Source organism: Akebia trifoliata, chromosome 3 (genome assembly GCF_017979445.1).
Source record: "Akebia trifoliata isolate Shusen 1 chromosome 3, ASM1797944v1, whole genome shotgun sequence".
NCBI lineage: Eukaryota > Viridiplantae > Streptophyta > Magnoliopsida > Ranunculales > Lardizabalaceae > Akebia > Akebia trifoliata.
Window position 1 is genome coordinate 19,447,618 of NC_141377.1, and position 21,020 is coordinate 19,468,637.

Here is a 21,020-nt window from a genome sequence, read left to right on the forward strand (position 1 = left end):
GAATGGACACATCAAACCCGATCACCAACCGACGACATGTGTACTTCGGCATGCATCGAGGTTTGAAGATCGGGTAGCCTTGAAGCCACCTATTAAACTCATGCATGTGCCCGGCTAGATGAGTTAGGACACAAATTTAATGTTACATCGACCACCAAAGTAATGTTGTATGCAATTATTGTGGTCGGGCCTCGAAGCCCAAGTTGTAAGCCCAATGGGGCACCCCTAGTTCACTAAGTAGATGTGCCAATTTATTTTTATCCTCCCTTAGGTAAAAGGGAGTAGTGCACATAGCATCATTCAAAAAAAAAAAGGAAAAAAAATAGTGAGCAAAAGACTCAAAAACAGGGGAGACATGGAAAACAGGGGCAAAGAAACAGTTCTGTGAAATTCCAGAAACTGGATTTCATTCTGGTCCATGTCCATGGCACGGATAAACCAAAATGTACTTCATCCGTGTTGGTAACACGGTTGAAACAATGACTACTTTAACCGTGTTTTGAGCACGGTTGAAACAGTGAATGTTTCATCCGTGCCCAAAATACGGATAACAGAATGAGCATTACATCCGTGCCATTAACACGGACCAGAGTGAGCTCGACCATACAGAGTGAACTCGACAGTCCATTTTGAAGAGGCCCACTCACTATTGATCAAACTATGATGGTACCCTTAGGAAAATCCTAAGTTTGGGGACAAATTAAGTAAGGGGGATTTTGTTAATCAATGTTTTCAAACACAAATATATATATATAAAACAAATCAAAAAAGAAAAAAAGAAAAGGGGGGGGAGGAAGAATTTGCGGATTTTCCAACTCGAAATAATTTTGTGAACCGGGCCCCCGCTTGTGTTCATTTAAACCGAGCCCACAATCTGAACCATCCCAACTGGGTCCACGACCCAGATCCATTTCCAACTAGGTCCACGACCCAGATCCAATCCAACTGGTTCCACGACCCAGATCCATTTCCAACTGGGTTCAGGACCCAAATCAATTTCCAACTGGGTCCACGACCCAGATCCATTTTCAACGGGATTACGACCCAGATCCGTTTCAACTAGGTCCACGACCCAGATCCACTATAAGTCGGATCCATATCGAATTTCAAACCAAGATAACAACTGATCAATCAACTCAAATTAATTCAATCTTTTTCAAAAAAAAAATAAAATTTAAGCACCAATTGTAGTCCTTGATCAAAGTCGGTGCCTAGAAAGATCTTACCTTGTTGATACGAGGGGGATAGACTATATCTATTCATGGAATAAGGTGATTTAAAAGTGCCATTGTGCGTCGCCTCTTCCTTGGAGATCTGCCTGGCCGGTGGTGATTTCAAAGAACTGAATTGAAGGCTACCAAAAAACATGGGTTGTTCCAACTCAATTTATCTCGGAAATTACTTTTTCAAAATGTTTTCCCGACTCCGTGTCGATGCCAGCTCCGTACTAATGAAATTACCTTTTTCAAAATACCTTTTCGACTCCGTGTCGATGCTAGCTCCGCACTGATGAATAATCGAGAAGATGGCGGTTACGTACAAAGATTGGCACGACATGTTGCCTTTCGCGCTTTATGCCTATCGAACCTCGTTCAGGACTTCGATTGGGGCAACTCCGTATTCACTGGTTTATAGAATGGAAGCAGTTCTACCTATAGAGGTCGAGATCCCTTCCCTCCAAATCTTAAAAGAAGCAGAGTTAGATGAAGCGGAATGGATTCAAGCTCGGTTTGATCAACTGAACTTGATTGAAGAAAAGCGCCTCGCAGCCATCTGCCACGGACAGATCTATCAGCGACGGATAGCTCATGCCTACAACAAGAAAGTTAAACCTAGAGATTTCTCACCAGGAGACCTTGTATTGAAGAAGATTCTGCCGATCCAAGAAGATGCCAGGAAAAAATTTCGACCAAACTATGAGGGACCCTTCGTTGTGCAAAAGGTGATGACAAGAGGAGCTCTAATCCTTACGGAGATGGACGGACAAGTCTTCCCTCAACCTATCAATGCTGACACTGTCAAGAAATACAACGCCTAAAAACTAACCCTGAGATGATGAAAGGCCATCTTTGCTATTCTAAACCAACAAATCTAACCTTAGTCAACCCCTTTGAGCCATCACATTCATTTCTTAACCTAAGACTTGGGCGAGTCAACAACTACAAAATGATACAAAAACAAAACAAAAAAAAGAAAGGCAAAAGAAAAGAAAATCAAATCAAAAGCATCAAAGAACTCCTGGCCCGCATGAGGATAAACTGTGAACGACTAAAAATACAAAAAAATTAAAAAAGTCAAAAACCCGAACACTTGATCTGAGCTCGACCCAAATCTCCAGCCTAAACAAGTTCGAGAGTCGCTGGGAGGAGACATAGATCACCTTTTCGAAATAAAAATAGACGAACCCCATGTCTGATCTATTCTAGATAAACCCAGACCTTAGCCTTTTTGTATCCTGCCACTACCATAAGCCTAAGCCAACGTTTCGTCCCAACAAAAGTCCTTTTTGATCAGGGAAGGTCCTAGGGCAACACAATGACAGTGGCAGCACCAATGATCTTGCAACTTGGTCCGGATCTCAAAGTCTTATTAGTCGTTGGAAGACTCGAGAGGGGAATCCAGGTCGGATATTCGAAAAAAAAGAGTACTTAAAGTGTAGAGTAGCTGATCTCGCGGCTCAACTTGAGTTACCGAACTACGAATAATCGTCAGCAAACTCGAGAGGGGAATCTAGATCGATTATTCAAGAAAGAGTGCCATTACAAGAGTAGAGTCGTCGATCTCACAGCTCAACTTGAGTCACCAAGCCACAAAAACACAGAGACTCCGAACTGAATTGTAATGGAAAAATCTAAAAATACAAGCATAGTCTGAAAGGGCATAGTGAAAACCTGAAAGGGCGCTATGAGTAAAAGAATCAGACTATGGTAAGATCAAAGCCACCAGCACGATGAAAATCCTGAAAAGGACGTCGATGCGCAAAAATGTGGAAACCGGGTCTGGTGAAAATCATAACTGGCACCAGGGACAATAAGGGTGAAAAAGAAAGGAAAAAAAAATAAAAACAAAAATAAAAAAAAAAAAAACGAGAACTCCTGGCCCGCAAGAGTATAAACTGTGAATGGCGAGATCCATCCAAAATCTCAAGATCCAAACGAATAACAGTCTTCCAATACTAGGGCACTGGGGATGACTCTAAAGGAACCATGAGAACAATTGACGTTTGTATCCCCTGTGTTTGGCAAAAATACCAGGATCGTCACAACCAAAGATTTTACAAACCCTGAATTTATCGTACTCATTTGGTAAAGACATTTCACAAAATTTCAAAACTACTATTTTGGCCAGTGATGACAAATCTAGGACTCATTTGACAAAACTGCGTGTTTTAAGGAATAATAGATAAACCTGAGGCCAAGTAAATACAAAACCTATTTTCTTTGCATTAATCTTCTAACATTTTACATACATTCAAATAATGAAAAGAAAATACAAAAGTAAGAATATAGCGCAATCAGTCAAACATCATGGTGAGAAATGAAAAAAGAGTCAAGGCGCTCCTCCAAAGCACGGATCCGGACAACTTGACTCATCATCACTTTCTCGGCATTGGAAGCATCACGGCTTACCAAGTATGCTGCAAAGTTCTCAAAATGAGGACACTGGGCAAGTCGATCCCTCAACTCAGCAACTTCAACTCGAAGCCTAGCTACTTCACTACCATCACTAGATCCAGACTGGGCAAGGGCAGATGTCAGTAGAGCGATCTCTTTCTGCATCTTCTTCTCGGACTTGAGCCAAATGGCTTGAATCCGACGATGATCAGTCTGAGACTCCTCCACTCGATCTCGATAGTCAAAGAAGGATGAAACACCAGGACGTGTTCGGGGAACTATCGACACTGATGGTCTCCCAGAGATGTGCTCTCGAATCCAATGCAAGTATGCCGAGAATTGGTGTGTTGCAAAGATGGGTCGACTCAGAACCTCAACCCGACTCCATTCTTTTACGAGTCGACCCAAAAGTGCAGTAGACAACGGACCAACCAACTCATTGAAATTCTCAGGGATGAGCACACCCTAGTCATAGCCAAATTGATGAAAAACCCAAAGTGATACATAATGGGTTTCCCCGTGAAGACCAATCAAAACGAGAAAACGGACACCATCAAATGCTATCACGGGAGACCCTCGAGGTTGGAAGGCACCAACCCATCTCACTTCTTCATCATCAAGGTTACCAATAAAAAAATACCATTCTTCTTTGCCACCAGAGGTGAAGGGAGCAACTCGTCTTGACATCATAAGTACGAGATCGGCATTAACGTAAAAGGGATGACTAATAACTTCGGTGGAAGCCAGATGATCCATAAACCAAAACTACAATAACAGGAGCATTCTAAACTTTGGAAACTAGTGAATTTAAGTTTTAAGTTAAATCTAAATTAAGTTTGGAATTTACCTGTAGAAGGGGAGCGCATCCTTGGAAAATTCAATCACGACCGGACGAACAAGCCGTGAGGGATGGAAACATCTCGGTCAAAAGTATCAGTGCCAACAGGCGCCCCTCCCGGACTTGTTGAATCACGTGAATAAGAGAAAGATCCATGATGTCTCCACCACCTGAAAACAGGAGTTGATTCACCACCATCAAAGTAAGAGCATTAAAATGAATCAATGGTTTCGAAGAGTCCATGAGGCGTTCAATCAAGAAAGACTTGGACATTGTTTTCAAAACCGATCCACCATCCGGAATCTTCAAAAACTTGCAGCTTATCCCCAAGAAATTGGAAGCCTCACTTCGGTATCCATCACGCAACGGTGGAATCACAATTGGGCCCGATATCTCAAGCCCCAACAACACTTCAAACTCCTCAATGGTGGGAGTCATTTCGTGCACCCCAAACCGAAAGAGATTAAGCTCGGGAATCCAATACCCCAACATTGCCTCAATCAAGCCCCATTGCAATGGGATCTTGGGCAAAGAAAGAGTGAATCCCAATTTATTAAAACACCATTGAGCTCTATCATTATTTTCCATACTACTTATCCAACTACTCAAAAAATGATCGACAATGCCATACCTTTTCAAATTAGGGAGAATAGAAGACACCTCCATGGAGTTTGAGAAGAAGCCTTGAGGAAGAAGGTGAGCAAAATCGACCTAAAAGGGGAAAAAGGGAAGTAAAATCGTAAAAAAAATGAGAAGTTAGGGCAAAATCAATGGTAAAACAGGCTTAAAGCAAGGAGTGAGTCGTGCTGGTCCGTGTCTTAAACACGGATGAAGACAAAACTGATCAATCTGTGCCAAAAGTACGGATAAAGTTAGAACCAGCTCATCCGTGTTTCAAGTATGGATAAAGTACAACGTGACTTATCCGTGCCTAAGACACAGATGAAATCCAAAATACCTCATCCGTACTCCCAACACGGATGAAAGTTTGGTAAAGTGATCCGTGTTGAAAACACGGATCAGAACGTTCTCAGTCCTAGGGCCAAGAGTCATGTGAATTTTGAAAAATTTCGGACCACATAGTGGACGTCTCATGTCTCAAAATCTCAAAATTATATGAAAAATAGTGGAAACTCCTACGTGCTCGATAAATGAGTTCAAAACTCTCGAGAACCCCCAAAATATGTACCGGGCACGTAGGAACTTTCCAAATTGGGCCAAGTCAGGCCTCTACAAACCACCTCACTTACCATGGATCCCAATTGACTCACACCACTCAAAGAACACACTCGAAGGGTCCTTGGGACCCTAATCACACCCTCTACCCGCCCGTGAGCTCACCAACACTCAAAAGGGCTCAAAAGCCCTGATGATCGATCACACCCAAGAAGTTCAAGTCGATTGCACAACATGATCATACAACAAATGCAAGGAATGATAAACATACAGGCATATATATATATATAAGTGAACTATTTACAAATATGCCTGAGTCTAATACAAGAATGTTTACATATGTTGCAAGGTACAATAAAATCAAATAGAGGGGGGAGCATCGTCCCAGGCACTCTGAGTCTCCGGAACCGTTCCAGAAGAGGATCCAGCCACAACACCAGAACCCGACACCCCGGAAGAAAGTAGACCATGCATCCGCAGTCATCCCTCGAAACCCGTGAAGAAGAGCTCTGCATCCAGGACAACATTCTGCTCTGTAGTCCCCGCAAGATCAGCGCCAGGGACGGAGGGTCCAGTGGAGGGGGAGGCCTGAAAATAAAGAAACAAAGCATATAGAATTACAGGCAATAATGCGTACAGAATATGCAAAGAAATGAACAACTAAATGTAAATGCTTACCCTAGGAGGTGTTGGAGGCCGCGCAGAGGTACTCACTCCGTCTCAGCGTCGATAATAATCCTGAGAAAAACACAAGAAGAACCAATCAAGACAGAATATCTATGAACTACAATCTGTGAAATGAAAGGGAATAGAAACAACATACCATCTCAGCCTGCAAACGTGACTCTCGCAGCACCATCTCCAGCTCTAACTCCTGGATCCTGGCTGCCTGCGCCTCTATAAGAGCCTCCTGCTCCTCAATCCGAGCAGCCTACTCCTCAATCCGAGCAGCCTGCTCCTCCACCTCCGCTCTAGAGGCCCTCCACCTGTTCTCCATCTCCACGGCCCTCGCCGCCTGAGCCTCGATCACATCGTAGTCCTCTCGGACACGACGAAGATCATCGGCCTGAAAGCAAGAACACCGACCCAGTGAGAATAATAAGAAGCAGTGAGTTCTGTAGAAAAGAGATAATGATAGAACACGTACTGTGACGACATGCTCCTATAGTAGAACCCCTCCAATCTTTGTGATACTGGCTCGGGTAGTAACCGCAGGCATGATGTATCTAATGGACGACTCTCGGAACTATACTTGTTAGTCACCCGCTCGCACCAGTCTAGCAGCATCTATGCCTCTCGCCTGGGCAAGATACTCCTCTACCGTCATAGCCCCCGAGATAGGCTCAAGTGGAGCGACAGGGATGCGAAGGCTCTCATCGTGCTGGAAGAACAGACGCTCCCCTAGATAGAATGTATATCTCTGCTCGCCAACGAAGTAGGGGTAGCGCTGTCGTCTGGTGTTACGCCTATAGGCGTTCCTCACCTCCTGCCTCCAGCTGACGGTGCGGGGGAGGTCTCGCAAAGTAACGGAGAAGATCTGCAAAAGAGACAATCAGAAAACAAGTACAGATAGCTTCAAGGCCAAACAAAAGAGAAAAAGTTCAAAGTACTCACGTCTCGAAGACGACATCGATCGATGTGGGCTCGGGCATTCCTAGGGCTGCTCCTAATAGCTCTAGCGTCTCTCGTAGCCCAAAAGGCGCCCAATGGATAGCCCTCATCAAGGTGGCGACAAGTGGGTAAGTAAAAAGGGAAATATACATGAACAAAGATCTGAAGAAAGAAAGAAAAGCGTCAGATGATAAACGAGACACCAAGAAAGAAACTGAGAAAAAACAAAATGGAGATCCCTTTTACGTCAACAAACTGCCAGAGAAGCGTGTGAAAATCCCAGCTCCACGAGGTGCAGTGATGCCCTCCACTACCTAGTCCAAACCAGCAAGAATGGTACCATAAATAAGACTCTCCCAGTCAAAGTCACCAATGTGATCGATATCGTGCATGACTAAGAGGAAAGTGGTAGAGACTAATGAGTCATCCTCCAAAAAGAAACAGCTACCGATGAGGAGAAGGAAGCAAATATGGAAAATAATGTCGAAGTCCCTATCTCTAAACCGGGCTGATCTCTCTCGATAGGTGTGAGGGGCTCCGTCTTCTCCCTCGATCAGCAACAAACCCATCAGCACCTCTGTACTGATCCTCCCCATCTTCCCCACCATAGAGGCAAGGACTTTAGTAAGGCCCCAAATCTCGCCTACCTCCTGGGCCGATAACATAGTCAAGGGCAGGGGCTCCCCATCCATCGCTATGCCCGTGATCGCCACAAAATCAGAGGGCCTAATACCAATCTCCACCTCGGGCATGTGGAAAGAATGAGTCGCTAGGAACCACTTCTCTACCATGGCTAGAAACAGAGGTCGATCTGCTCTGAAAGTCGGTATCTGCAAGAAGGCTCCGAAGCCCACTATAGCAAACTGCGTCTTGATATCGTCAAAAAATAGGGCAGCAGTAGCAAGAAATGCGCTCCATCTCCCTCGAAAGCTGGCTGAAGGATAAGGGGTAGGAATGTCCAAACAAACCAACATGGAGACATGCCTCCCCAATCCATGAAGAAGAGAGGTATCTGGGACCCTCTCGCTCTCCTTTGCAGGGATCTCCACCTTGGGAGCCTCACGACCCACTCGGCCAACGCCTACGGTCCTATCTGCCCGGCCTCGGCCACTACGTCGGCCTCTACCACCACTGTTACCCGGTAAGTTCTCAACCGTACCACTATGAGAGGTGCTGGCCTCATCTGCCCTGCTACCGGATGAAGAACCAGCCACCGAAGATGAATCAAGTCTCCGTGAAGGCTGCCTCGGCCAGCTATACTCCGTCACCACCTTAGACCCCAAAGCAAAGCGAGCCCGAGTCCGGGGCCTCGCCTCTTCCTCCTCATCGGACGACTGATGCACTACTCGGCTCCTCCGCTCTCTACCCATCTACAAGTCGCCATGTGATCGATCAACAATGCAAAAATCCTATGATCACGTATCTCGATGAAGCTATCTCAGTCAAATCTGAGTCAAACCTACCTAGTCAAACCAGAGTCAAACCCAATCGACTCGATCAATCCCAGTCCATCTAAGGCAAACTTAGTCAACTCGAGTCAAACCCAGTCAACTCGAGTCAAACCTAGTCCATCTAAGTCAAATTCAATCTAATCCGAGTTTAAACCCAATTAACCCAGTCAACCCACTCAACTTAGTCAACCAAACCAACCCAACCAAAACTTAGTCAAACCAGTTTAGCCCTAGACCAAGTCAACCCATTCAATCCAAACCCACCCACTAAGTCTAGTCGACTCAAGGTCAACTCAGTCAATCGAAGTTAATTCAACCCAGTCTAACCCCAAACCGAGTCAAACCAGTTTAAACCTAGTCAACCTAATCAAAGCCAATCAAAACCTAGTCAAATCCAATCAACCCATCCAAACCCAAAACAATACCCATTCGTACCCATGGACTGTCACAATCCTATCAAGAGATCATTGGAAAACAAGCAAGCATGGGTTCTCAAAGCAAAACGAAATATCCCTATTTTAAAGTGAGATAAGAAACGTAAAAAGAAAACAAGCATGATCAAAATAAAAAATAAAAAAAGAAAGAATCTGATAATTCCTAAATAGTCCAAAGCCAACCAGTCCTATACCAACCCCAAACGGTCCTTAAACTACATCTCTTCCCACTTAAAACAATTTCCAAAAATACCCCTTCAACCAATCTATACCATCACTTCTTCACTAAACAATCCCTCAAACAAACCACCCGGTTCCCCTTTTTTCACCCTAAACAGTCCCAACTTTAGCCCACTAAACAAACCAAAATCACTCCTTAACCGTCAAATTTATCACTAAAACAGTCCCAACACGACCCTAACCATCTTTAAACCCCTATCCAAAATAGCCTCTCGATTACCACCCTAAATGGTCAATCCATTTCAACCACCCTAAATAGTCCCAACTTTAGCCCACTAAACAAACCAAAATCACCCCTTAACCGTCAAATTTATCACCAGAACAGTCCCAACACGACCCTAACCATATTTAAACCCCTATCCAAAATAGCCTCTTGATTACCACCCTAAAAGGCCAATCCATTTCAAACCTTAAACCACCCTTAAACAGTCCACACCTTCACCACCTCATGACACCTCACCCATCCCCGAAATGATCCAAATACCTGCCCAATCCCAGAATTAAGGCCCACTTGCACTATTACTAACAACCCCCAGATCTACCTATCACCATCCTTTCTAGCATTGGCCTCATGAACCTTCGCCAAAACACACCCCAACAGGATCCATCTCAACCACTATCCCCATGTAAACTAGCCACTATCATCAACACCATCACCATACCCTTCTCCAAAACAAGCCCCAACTCCTTAGAGTCTTTATGAATCCACCACCACCTCTAAACCGTCCATGACCAACAAAATAAACAATGCATAAAGAGAACAACGAACAATCCAAACGATTTCACAGCAAATAGTCCAAAACAAATAAGAAAATGAGTGGCCAAACATGATTAATGGTCATGTTCGGACGGCATGCAAGAGTAATTCTCATAAACAAACAGGAGAAGGAAAATTAGAAACTCGAAATAGAGGTGTCATTGGTGCACAAAAAATATTCAAAAGTAAACATTCTCATGTGAAAAATTAGAAAAAAAATCAACTCAGGACTTACCTTGACGGGAAACCGCAATCCAAGTGAAATCTTCGAAGCTTTAAAACTCGTTTACGACCACGCCAAATGCTCAAACTAACAAAGAGCAAGAAGAAGATGAAGAGAAGGGAGAGAAATTGTCAGAGGAAGGAAGAAAGGAAGAAAAATTGAAAGAAATCGAAAATGAAAGGGCGCAAGGCTTAAATCGTTTGAAATTCGTACTAGTCCGTGTTACTAGTACGGATAAGGCCTAAATAGCGCCATCCGTGCTCCAAATACGGATGAAAGAGATAGAAGTGTAATCAGTCAAAAATCAAAATAATAAAAATCAAAAAATCAAAAAATCAAGAACATCAAAAAGTCAAAAAAAAAAAAATCAGAAATCAGAAAAATTTAAAAATCCTTTTGAGATACAATCAATTCCGAATTGTTAAAACACGATCGAGAAATACCCAAATTTCAAAAATCACTAAATCTTCATCAAATCCAAGGTCTCACACGAGCTCCACGCCATCGAGACCAAGGAATCAATAAGGTAACTCTGTCAGACCCCGTGCTTGAGTAACCATTTTTATACAAAGTCATCAATTCAACCGGTAATTCAAAGTCGTGTTTTGCAAAATTTCGTCTGGCCTGTACAAATAGGGGTTTAGTCTATTCTTTGCAGTTCTTTGCACGCAATTCCTGCAAAGAAGGGCAGTTGTAGACACTCCAATTTGAACCGGCCCTCACTTGAAAGGGCCCAAAAATAGCAATTTTTCAATAAATTTGACCAACAGACCTCGATGTCTCGAATCATCGAAATATGACATTTTCGTCAAAATCAAAGCCTCTAACACCTCTCAATAGGTTAGTAGGCTCACTAAAAGATTTGACAAGCTCCTTTCTACCCCGCTCGTCTCAAAACATCGATTTTTCGACAAAATAGGCCAACGGGCCTCAAAGGCCCAAAATGGTAGAAGGTAGCAACTTGATTGAACTAAGGCCCCTAAGACCACCCAATGGTCCAAGGGACCGTACTCATCGTACGTTGTCCCAACCTTCACCGCTCCACGCTTGCATCCAAGCGTTCGATGAAATTATCCAACGGGCCTAAAAAGCCCGATTCGCCAACACGTGGCATTTTAATCGATCTAATAATTTCTAAAAATCATAAAAAGATAAAAAAATGAAAAAATGTGAGACTTGGGACGCCTACCCCTCATCTACCTCCCACCGCTCCACTTCCAAAGCCGCAAACATCCGAAGCCCACAAACATTTACCTCTTTCTTAAATTAATTTCCCACCGTACACCCTAACCCAAAACTAATCCTATGTCACCTCAATCCTAAAAGCTACTCATCCTCAAAATCCAACCCAAAACAAGCCTTACCCAATCCAAAATAACCTACAACCCCAAAGTCCAACACCAAAAGCCCACAAGGCATCACCATATCCATATCCAATTATCCAACCAACAACCTTAATCCATCAACCACTACCTACATCAACTAATCACGATCTTCACACCAAAAGATGACACATGTCATCACCACTCTTCACCTCCCTCATCTAATCACCCATCCCCATCACCATTCTCTAAACACTCCATCTAACCTACATCACCTCTCTCCAAAATCACCTCAACCTATACCCTAATCCATCACCATTCTCTAACATCATCAACCACCCATATCACCACCCATATCCCTTAGATATCAACCAATCACTTTCCCTTAAAATATTCCAAGAAAATCACCTCAACCCATACTTCCCTCATCATCAACCAACTAACACACACCATTCTCTCTAATCAAACAACCCCCATCAACCAATCTTATCACCTCATCCTCTTATCACATATGCCACATGGCATCATCCCCTTCCTCCTCCCAAAAACTAACCAATCAACCTCTTACACAATCCATTCTCCTAAATCTAAACACCTCATCTCTTCAACCAACCTAACACTCCTTCTCCAAACAACCCTCATACACCCCATTCCCTCCATCAACCATCACTCATCTCATCTTACCAAACACTCTATCCAAATGGATTTGGGTATGATCCAAACCATTTGGATCAAAACCTCACCCATTTCCATCTTTTACACAAATGCCCTCACTTTCATTCTAAATTTCAAACCTTCTACCCCTAAAACCTATGCCATTATCCCTCATTCCAAACTTTAAACCCATTATACCCCCAAACATCCTCCCAACACCTATAAATACCCCTCCCCTCCTTCCAAAAATGATTACCATGTCTTACTAGAAAAAAAAGAAAAATATTTTCTCTACTCATCTCTACTCTACTATTCTCTCATACCACCTTCTAAAAAAGACAACTTCACTCTCATACTTCACTAAGGACCTAAGAAGCATAGAAGAAGAAGAAGAAATGAAGAAACAAGGGTGAACTTGGAGCTTCAAGGTGGGTTCGGAGTACACCCCCCTTATCTCTCTATCCTCCCCTTATCCCTTTTCTAAATATCCCATTTTTTCTCTTTTATTTTTATTTTAAATGAGTGGACCCCAAGGCTAAAGGTTCATAAGGGTCATTTCCATCAATGAAATGACCCTATGATCAAGCCAAAAATGAATCCTGATCTTGGGACCAAAATGCACACACGTGACACTTTTATTTTATCTTTTTTATTATCAAATGACCGAGTTGCGTAAAGGTTACCGCCACTTGGGGGGGAGAAAAGGGTGCCTAACACCTTCTCTTTTCTCCAACCGAGCCGCTTACCCGAATCCCAAGGTTGATTACCCCTTATCCATCGTGAGTCACTAAAATGTCAAAAATGGTAATTTTTTGAAAAATGTGCATCGGGTGACCATTCACATCCACTTACAATTTGAATGGTGGTGACTCCAAATCTTAGTAGATGTGACCGTCGTAACGACAAAATCCACGTATCTACAATCATATTAAGAGTACCTTATTGTATCTCACTAGTAAAAATAAGATATATATATATATATATATATATATATATATATATCATTAAAAACATAGCTTATCTTAAACACTTACTGCATGGAACACTTACTAAATCATAGAAATGGGTAGAAGAAAAATCTTTTAGATGATATCAGTTGAGTCACTCACAATTAGATTTCTTATTAAACCTAGTCCATGGAATATCCAATCATTAAGTTATATTTCCATTGAGCTAACTCGTAGATATAGCTTGAGTTACTAAGTACTATTGACTGAGCCACTCACAATTATTTTTCTTATTGAACCTAGTCCATGGGATCTCCAATAGTAGGTTAGGTTTCCATTGAGGTGACTCATAGATATAAGCTATAATCCCATTTTCTCGATGTACGATATATTTTCTCTCTAGAAAAATCTTTAGTAAGTAGATCTACAAGATTTTCATTAGACTATAAAGTCAATATAAATAATTTTGTTTGAAAGCAATTGTTTAACGATGTTATGTCTACAACATATATGACGTTACTTTCCGTTATATACAAAATGTTGTGCTCAGGCGATGGCCACTTGGTTGTCACAATATATACAAATTGCAAGCCTAGGTTTTTCACATAATGGAATATTTTATAAGAAATAATGAAGTTATTTTGGTTCTTCTCTTTTTTATCTAAAATAATAAATTCAGATTCCATTATGGAACGTGCTATACATATTTGTTTCGAGGATTTTCATGAAATGATTGCACCACTAAGTGTATATACATAACCATTGGTGAACTTTGACTCTGAAGTTTGATATTCAATTAACATCAATGTATCCCCCAAATATAGATGAATATTTGATATTATGCAACCCATAGTCTAGGGTGTACCTCAAGTATTTTAAAATCCTAACTAATGTTTCCCAATATTTTTCTTTAAGTTATGATTATAATCAAAAGGTGTTTTAATAAGACTAATTTCAAACTTATTGATTTTCTTCAAAATATTTTCAATATAATGTAATTAAGATAAAACTAGTTCATATGATGTTCTTGTGATTTTAATTTCAAGAATAACATCGGCTACATTTAAATCCTTCATATTGAAGTTATTGGTCATCATTCTTTTAATGGATTTAATGATATTCTTATTAATCCCTATAATAAGCATATCATCCACGTAAAGACAAAGAATGACACATACATTATCAATATTTTTTTAATAGACACATTTGTCGCACTCATTGATTTTAAACCTATTCTTTATCATGACACCGTCAAATTTGTAGTGTCATTGCTTGGGTGCTTCTTTTAATCTACAAAGTAATTTTACAAGCTTACATATATTCTTTTCTTGTTGTTTGACAATGAACCCTTCCGGTTGTCTCATGTAAATTTTCTCATCTAATTCACTACTTAAAAATATTGTTTTCACATCCATTTGATGTATTTCAATTTTATATAAAGAATTAATAGCTATTAACATCTGAATTGATATTATTGTCATAATAGGTGAATACGTATCAAAATAATTTAAATCTTCTTTTTGTTTGAATTCTTAGCAATGAATCTTTCCTTGTATTTATCAATGGAATCATTTGGCTTCATTTTTCTCTTAAAGATCCATTTGTAACCTATTCGTTTGCTTCCTAGTAGAAGACTCATCTAATTCACCACTTAAAAATGTTGTTTTCACATCTATTTGATGTAGTTCAAGTTTATACAAAGCAATAATACCTATTAACATCTAAATTGATATTATTGTCATAATAGGTAAATACGTATCAAAATAATATAAATCTTTTTTTTGTTTGAATTCTTAGCAATGAATCTTTCCTCATATTTATCAATGGAACTATCAGGTTTCATTTTTCTCTTAAAGATCCATTTGCAACCTATTAGTTTACTTCCTAGTGGAAGACTCATTAATTCTTATGTATAGTTTTGCATAATGGATTAAATATCATTATTCACGGTCTCTTTCCAAAATGATGTTTCAAGAATGGATATGGCCACTTTATAGTTTTGATGTTCATTTCCAATGAAAACTATTAGAAAATATGGACCAAATGATTTAGAGATCCTAGCTTGCTTATTGTGTCTAGCACTACAAGAATATTGCAAATTAGGAACATGGGTGTAAAACAATTTAAAGTTATTTCTTAATAAAAATGATTTTAAGCCATTTTAGTATCCAAAATCATTTTAAAATTTTCTCTTCATCAGAGAGTATATCGAGAATTGCATTTAGGGCTCAAATTCTAATAGGGACAAGAAATTTAAAAGGGAGGAGTGAACCCTAAAGCTCAAGATTTCTCCCTTCTACATCATCTTTATCGTTGATTTTCCTTTTTTTGATATTTGATTTTGGTTTTGATATTCACAAAACCTTAATGCTTAGCTATTTTAGATTGAAACAAACCCTAAAGCTCGAGCTCTTATTGTCCAATCTTCAATTTCAATTTAGACCTTCACAAAATTGTAATTATTAGTAGTTTCAAATTGGAACCAACTTTAAAGATCGAGATTTAGGGTTGCCATTGAGAAACAAAACAAATTCAATAATTTTTCTCTGGTTTTCAGTTTCCCGAACCTAAACAAAAGAAATTTGACTATTCTCTATTTTTTCCTTCCCAAAAGAGTATAAAAGTTTCAATTTTTCATCAAAGGAATGATTTTCTATTTTTATAGGCTTGAGGCTATGATATCGATGTAGATGACTATCATAGGTAAGAATTCAAAAACTAAATCAAGCTCAATTTAATGAAATTATACTAGAATTGAAAGTTTTATTACTTTGTCAAATTTTCTTCCAATTTTGTAACAGAAGGTTGCATACGATCAAACTAGATCCTCAACTATGCAACCTCTTACAACCATAAATTAGATAAAACTAGCAACAAAAACTTCAAACATTCGCTTTCTAGTTCAAATTGAACTAAATATTTTTTTCAATTAAAGCTGAATCACATTTTCTTCCTCTTTCATTTGTAGATTTTTACTAATTCTAAAAGAAAGCATGCGATTAAGGTTCTCAAGAGGTTAGGATTACAAGATTGCTTCAATCAAATCATCTATTTCAAAACAATCAATCTGAATCTCTTGAAATCAAGTAGTCCTGGTGAATTTCTTGTCATTTTGAGGCCATCAATCAACGCAATGCACATTGCTCTCGATGTTGTAGAGGTTGATCCTCATTGTACAATAAACCCATTTTACATGTAAATCTTATCTCATATTTTCCATTATTATTGTATGTGAAACCCCGAATTTCTGATTTGTATCTCGAGGAAAAATAAATAGTGAAATTTTGAGAAAAATATTGAAAGTGGGACTTAGGGGTAAAATTTTAGGATGTTTCTGATCATTTTTTAATGGAATCTGACCTCACCATTAAATTCAAAATGATCGAAAAACATAGTTTAGCCTGTAAGCACGCTCAAATGCGAGTCCGAATATAAAAGTTGCAAAATCCTCAATTACCGGGTCGGACAGGCTAAAACAGTGACTTTTTGTTAGAGGAATAATTTTTAAAATTCGATCATACCATTGGGTTCATAACGAAAAATTATTCAACATAGACTATTTATTTGTCATTTTTGGAGATCAGGAAGTCGAATTATCGCCAAAAACGAAAATGACATCAAGTTTAGGGGTCACGTCAGGCTAAAAATGTAAATTTTTGATGGAGACATAATTTGTAGAAATTGACTATACCATTAGATCCGGAATGAAAAATTAGACAAAATAGAGTATTCGTTTGTCAGATTTGGAGTCCGAATGATCAAGTTATCGACGATCCAAACAATTGACAAAATACCAATTTCGTCCCAACTTTTATATAAATAAAAAAATTTAATTTTTTTTTAAACCCATCTTCCCCAACGCATCCATACAACCGAGACATATAAAACGATTTTTTTTTTTTTTTTTTTTCTCTTCGACCTTCCACCTCAGATCCTTCGCAAATGGTTCATCGTCGACGATCGCCGCAGAAGGGAAAAAGGTCCGCAGCTACGTTCTCTACAAAACCCACCCAACCTTTCTTCATTTCACTTTCTATTTCACTCGATATCGTCAAAAATCAGCCGTATTTGGATACGGAAATTTCGAAACTTTGACCTCGAATTTCGTCCGTTTCGAGGTCAAACCGTCTTCCGACGTAGAAGGGAGAAACGTTCGTAGCCTCATTCTTTACAAAACCCACCCAACCTTGCTTCGTTTTACTTTCTATTTCACCCGATATCGTCAAAAATCAGCCGTATTTGGATACGGAGATTTTCGTAACTTCGACCTCGATTTTCATCGGTTTCGGGGTCAAACCGCCTTTCGCCATAGAAGGGAGAAGAGACAAGCACATCGAGATCTTCAAAACCACCAGGTCGATTTCAAAAATCAGCCGCTTCGAAGTTCGGTCCATCTCGATTTCCGCGCCAATCGCCTCGATTTCCGCACCAATCGCCTCGATTTCCGTGCACGTGCTTTAATTCCGTCGCCTAATGATTGTAAGGAACTCTCAATTTCTATTAGTAATCTAGATTGTGAAAATTGCATTTAGGATTTTATCGAAAAATTTGGATGTATTTTTAAAATATAGAATTATTTTGTTATTTCAAAAATTCACGCCAAAAATTGCATGTTTGATATGTTTAATTATATTTTTAATAAATTATACGTGGGTAGGGTATTTTAACGGGTTATTGCCATAAATTGGGTCTTGTGCACTGCTCGGACCCCGTTTTGACCTGAAATTTGTATTTTTTTTTCAATATTATTGATAGAAATAAATTCTATAGTTGAAAAATGTGATTTAATATTCAATGAACTCATATTGAGTTGATGAATATCAGAAAATGGATATTTTATGAAGAGATTGAAAACTGTAAAAGTCGAAAAAAAAAAGGAAAAAGGGTATGAAACGGTAAAATGTCAGAGTCACACCCGAGGGGTGATGTCTGCATTTTACGTTGTTGTGTTGTATGCAGGTTGGTGAACGGATATCCAGGGATAATGTTACTGGTTGCATGTTTATTTACTTTCTGTTAGCGCGAGGCGCTCTGTTATGTTATTTATTTTAGGCCGGGTGGCCACACTTGCATGGTAGGAAACTGGATATCTATTCTCAACCTTGTATTGTTAATTTCTTTTTTTATTTTTAAATGAAAATAATATACATATGTAGCTATTTTGTGAGTTGTTAAAGAGTTTGTGAATGCCTGAAGGGATAGTGCGTCATATCATCCGGAGTGGTGTACTATCCTGGGATGTACGGTAGGGACCACCAAGCTCATACGTGGTATGGGATGCGTATGAGAGTGGAGTCACAACTAGAATCCGGGTTTATTCCTCTCTATCTTTACCAGTGAACTTGTAATGTAAAGGTGGTCGTATACGAATGGTTTGTATATTTGGGAATCACATGTACGCCTGATAGGCATAGACGAAGATGATTGGTCAGTGATCACTAACAATCTATAGTAGTCGAACGTTCTGACACATCGAAAAGAGACCCATTGCTTACGGTCACGTCAAACGGCCAGCCTGAGCCGGATAAATGGTCAACCAAACGTGGTAAGTTTAGCGACTGGCCACAAAATCAGGAACTAAAAGCCAGAGAGAAATTGTAACATCATGTCCCGACTGAGAGCGATCCAGTCGTGAATCCCAACACTCTAATTCCAATACTCCACCATTGTGTATTATGTATCTGTTGCTTATTTTGATATATAAAATGAAATCCATATTTAATGTTTCCATTTGATCAATTAGATTTGTATAAAAAGAGAATGTTATAGTGAGTACTGTTGATTGATGAAATGTGAGTTTTAAAATGTTTAGTTGCTCATCCCTGGCTATATGTACCAGTTAATCGTAGTTTTCTTCTGTAAAACTTTGTTTATTTTAAAATGATTCAGTATGTTTATTCGTTCATGTTAGGAGAGGTTATTGGCAGAGATTGTTGCTTCCTTACTGGGTAACCATTGTTACTCACCCTTTCCTTCTCCGTTTTTTTTTTAGTTTCAAATCTGAAGCTTGGCGAAACAAGTGTAGAACAAGAGCAAGGATCATCTGGTTGGTCAGATAGACAACCAGAGTCCGTCACCTGGTAAGTATTAGGGCTATACCCCCTAGTCGTGTCAGTTTCTCCAGGTAGTCTTATGGATTCTGTATTGAGTGTTAGGAATTATGTTAGAGTGAGGAATTTTGTATAATCCTGTATATAATTTTTCTTCTTCCGCACTTTGATCTGTCGGACATTATTAGACGTATATAGGCTTCCGCTAGTATTATATTTTGTTTGTTATATGCAGGATTGTATGTCGTTTATCAGGTGCAGGTTGAATCGCCTTGGAATGCTAACATAAACAAAGGAGACCATGCCGAAATTTCGAGGTGCCACCTCGTACCTTGAAATCTGACATGGGGATTTGTGTTAGCGTCCGGCGGGGCGCCACATTGTAGATCCTTGGGCTTCAAAACCTTTAGGGACGTTTGGACTCATCTACATGGGTTTTGAAGTCGCCACCTAAAAGCACCTCAACACTTTTTTGATAAATAAAAAAATATAGAAACCTGGGCGATTTTTAAGGATAGGGAGTTGCCTTCTATTTTAGGTCTACGAACAAAAAATAACTCCAATATGGAATCGGATCAGTCTACGAGAAAGAGAAAATGAGCAAGGGGTCGAGTTACAGATTTTGAAAAGTGCTGCACCGAACCCACCCGATCGAAGTGATCGGTTTCTACTACGATCTAAGACTATCCTATGATCAACAAGTAAAAAAATTAAGATCAATCTAATAGGCTAAGCCAACCTAGGGTTAAAGGTCTAAGGGCTTGAGCCCAATCATCATCATTTATGTTGAATTAGCCAACCACACCTTACGACTATGATTCTTCTAAAATTAAATTTCACCACACCAATTTCCCAAACCATGCATTAAGGAATCTTTAAAAAAAAAAAAACTCAATTTCCAATCAATGTTGCGAGACCCACGTGGAAAAATCCTATATTAGATCTCATATGAGCTCAATTAATTCCCCAATTGACCCAGTACCTTACCTTAAACCCCAAATCTCATCATAGGCAAGAAGAATCGTTGAATCGGTTCAATGAGTTGTTACAAAGACAACTCTAAACATTATCGAAATCATCATATTGATTAAAGAATTTTTGAAAAGATTGGATGATAAAAAAAAATGAGATTTCTTAAAAATATATTATATTCGAAAATTGACTCCTCAAGTGCACATGGCAAGATTAATTAAATATTTAATAAGAATCCTCAAAGATAGGTTACCATAGTTAAACAAAATCAACCATTAATAAAGAATAACATTAAATCAGCTCACACTTACCGTATTTACCATCAAACCGATTAAGTACAATTGCAATATAATAAATTATCAAAATTAACCAACTAAGTTATTGAGTTAGTCAATTGCTTGCCCTGCACAAAATCTACCAAATCAATTCGAACCTTACGTTAGGTTAAGGAATTTACCAAATTAATTCTAACTTTACTAAATCGGTTCAAATCTCTATGACCACATGACTACCAAATCCGAAATCTTTTACGGGCATTCAATGAAAAAATCGAAAATTTGCACACATATGGTCTCACCCTATATTTTGTGACTTAGACCTTGATCTAAACTCTCAAATCCAAAGAGGTATTTTATCAATCATGAAAATCAGATTATATATAAAGCCACGTGGATGATTACGTTGTGTAATAACAAAAATCAGATTTTAAAACATGGATCCATCAATCCATA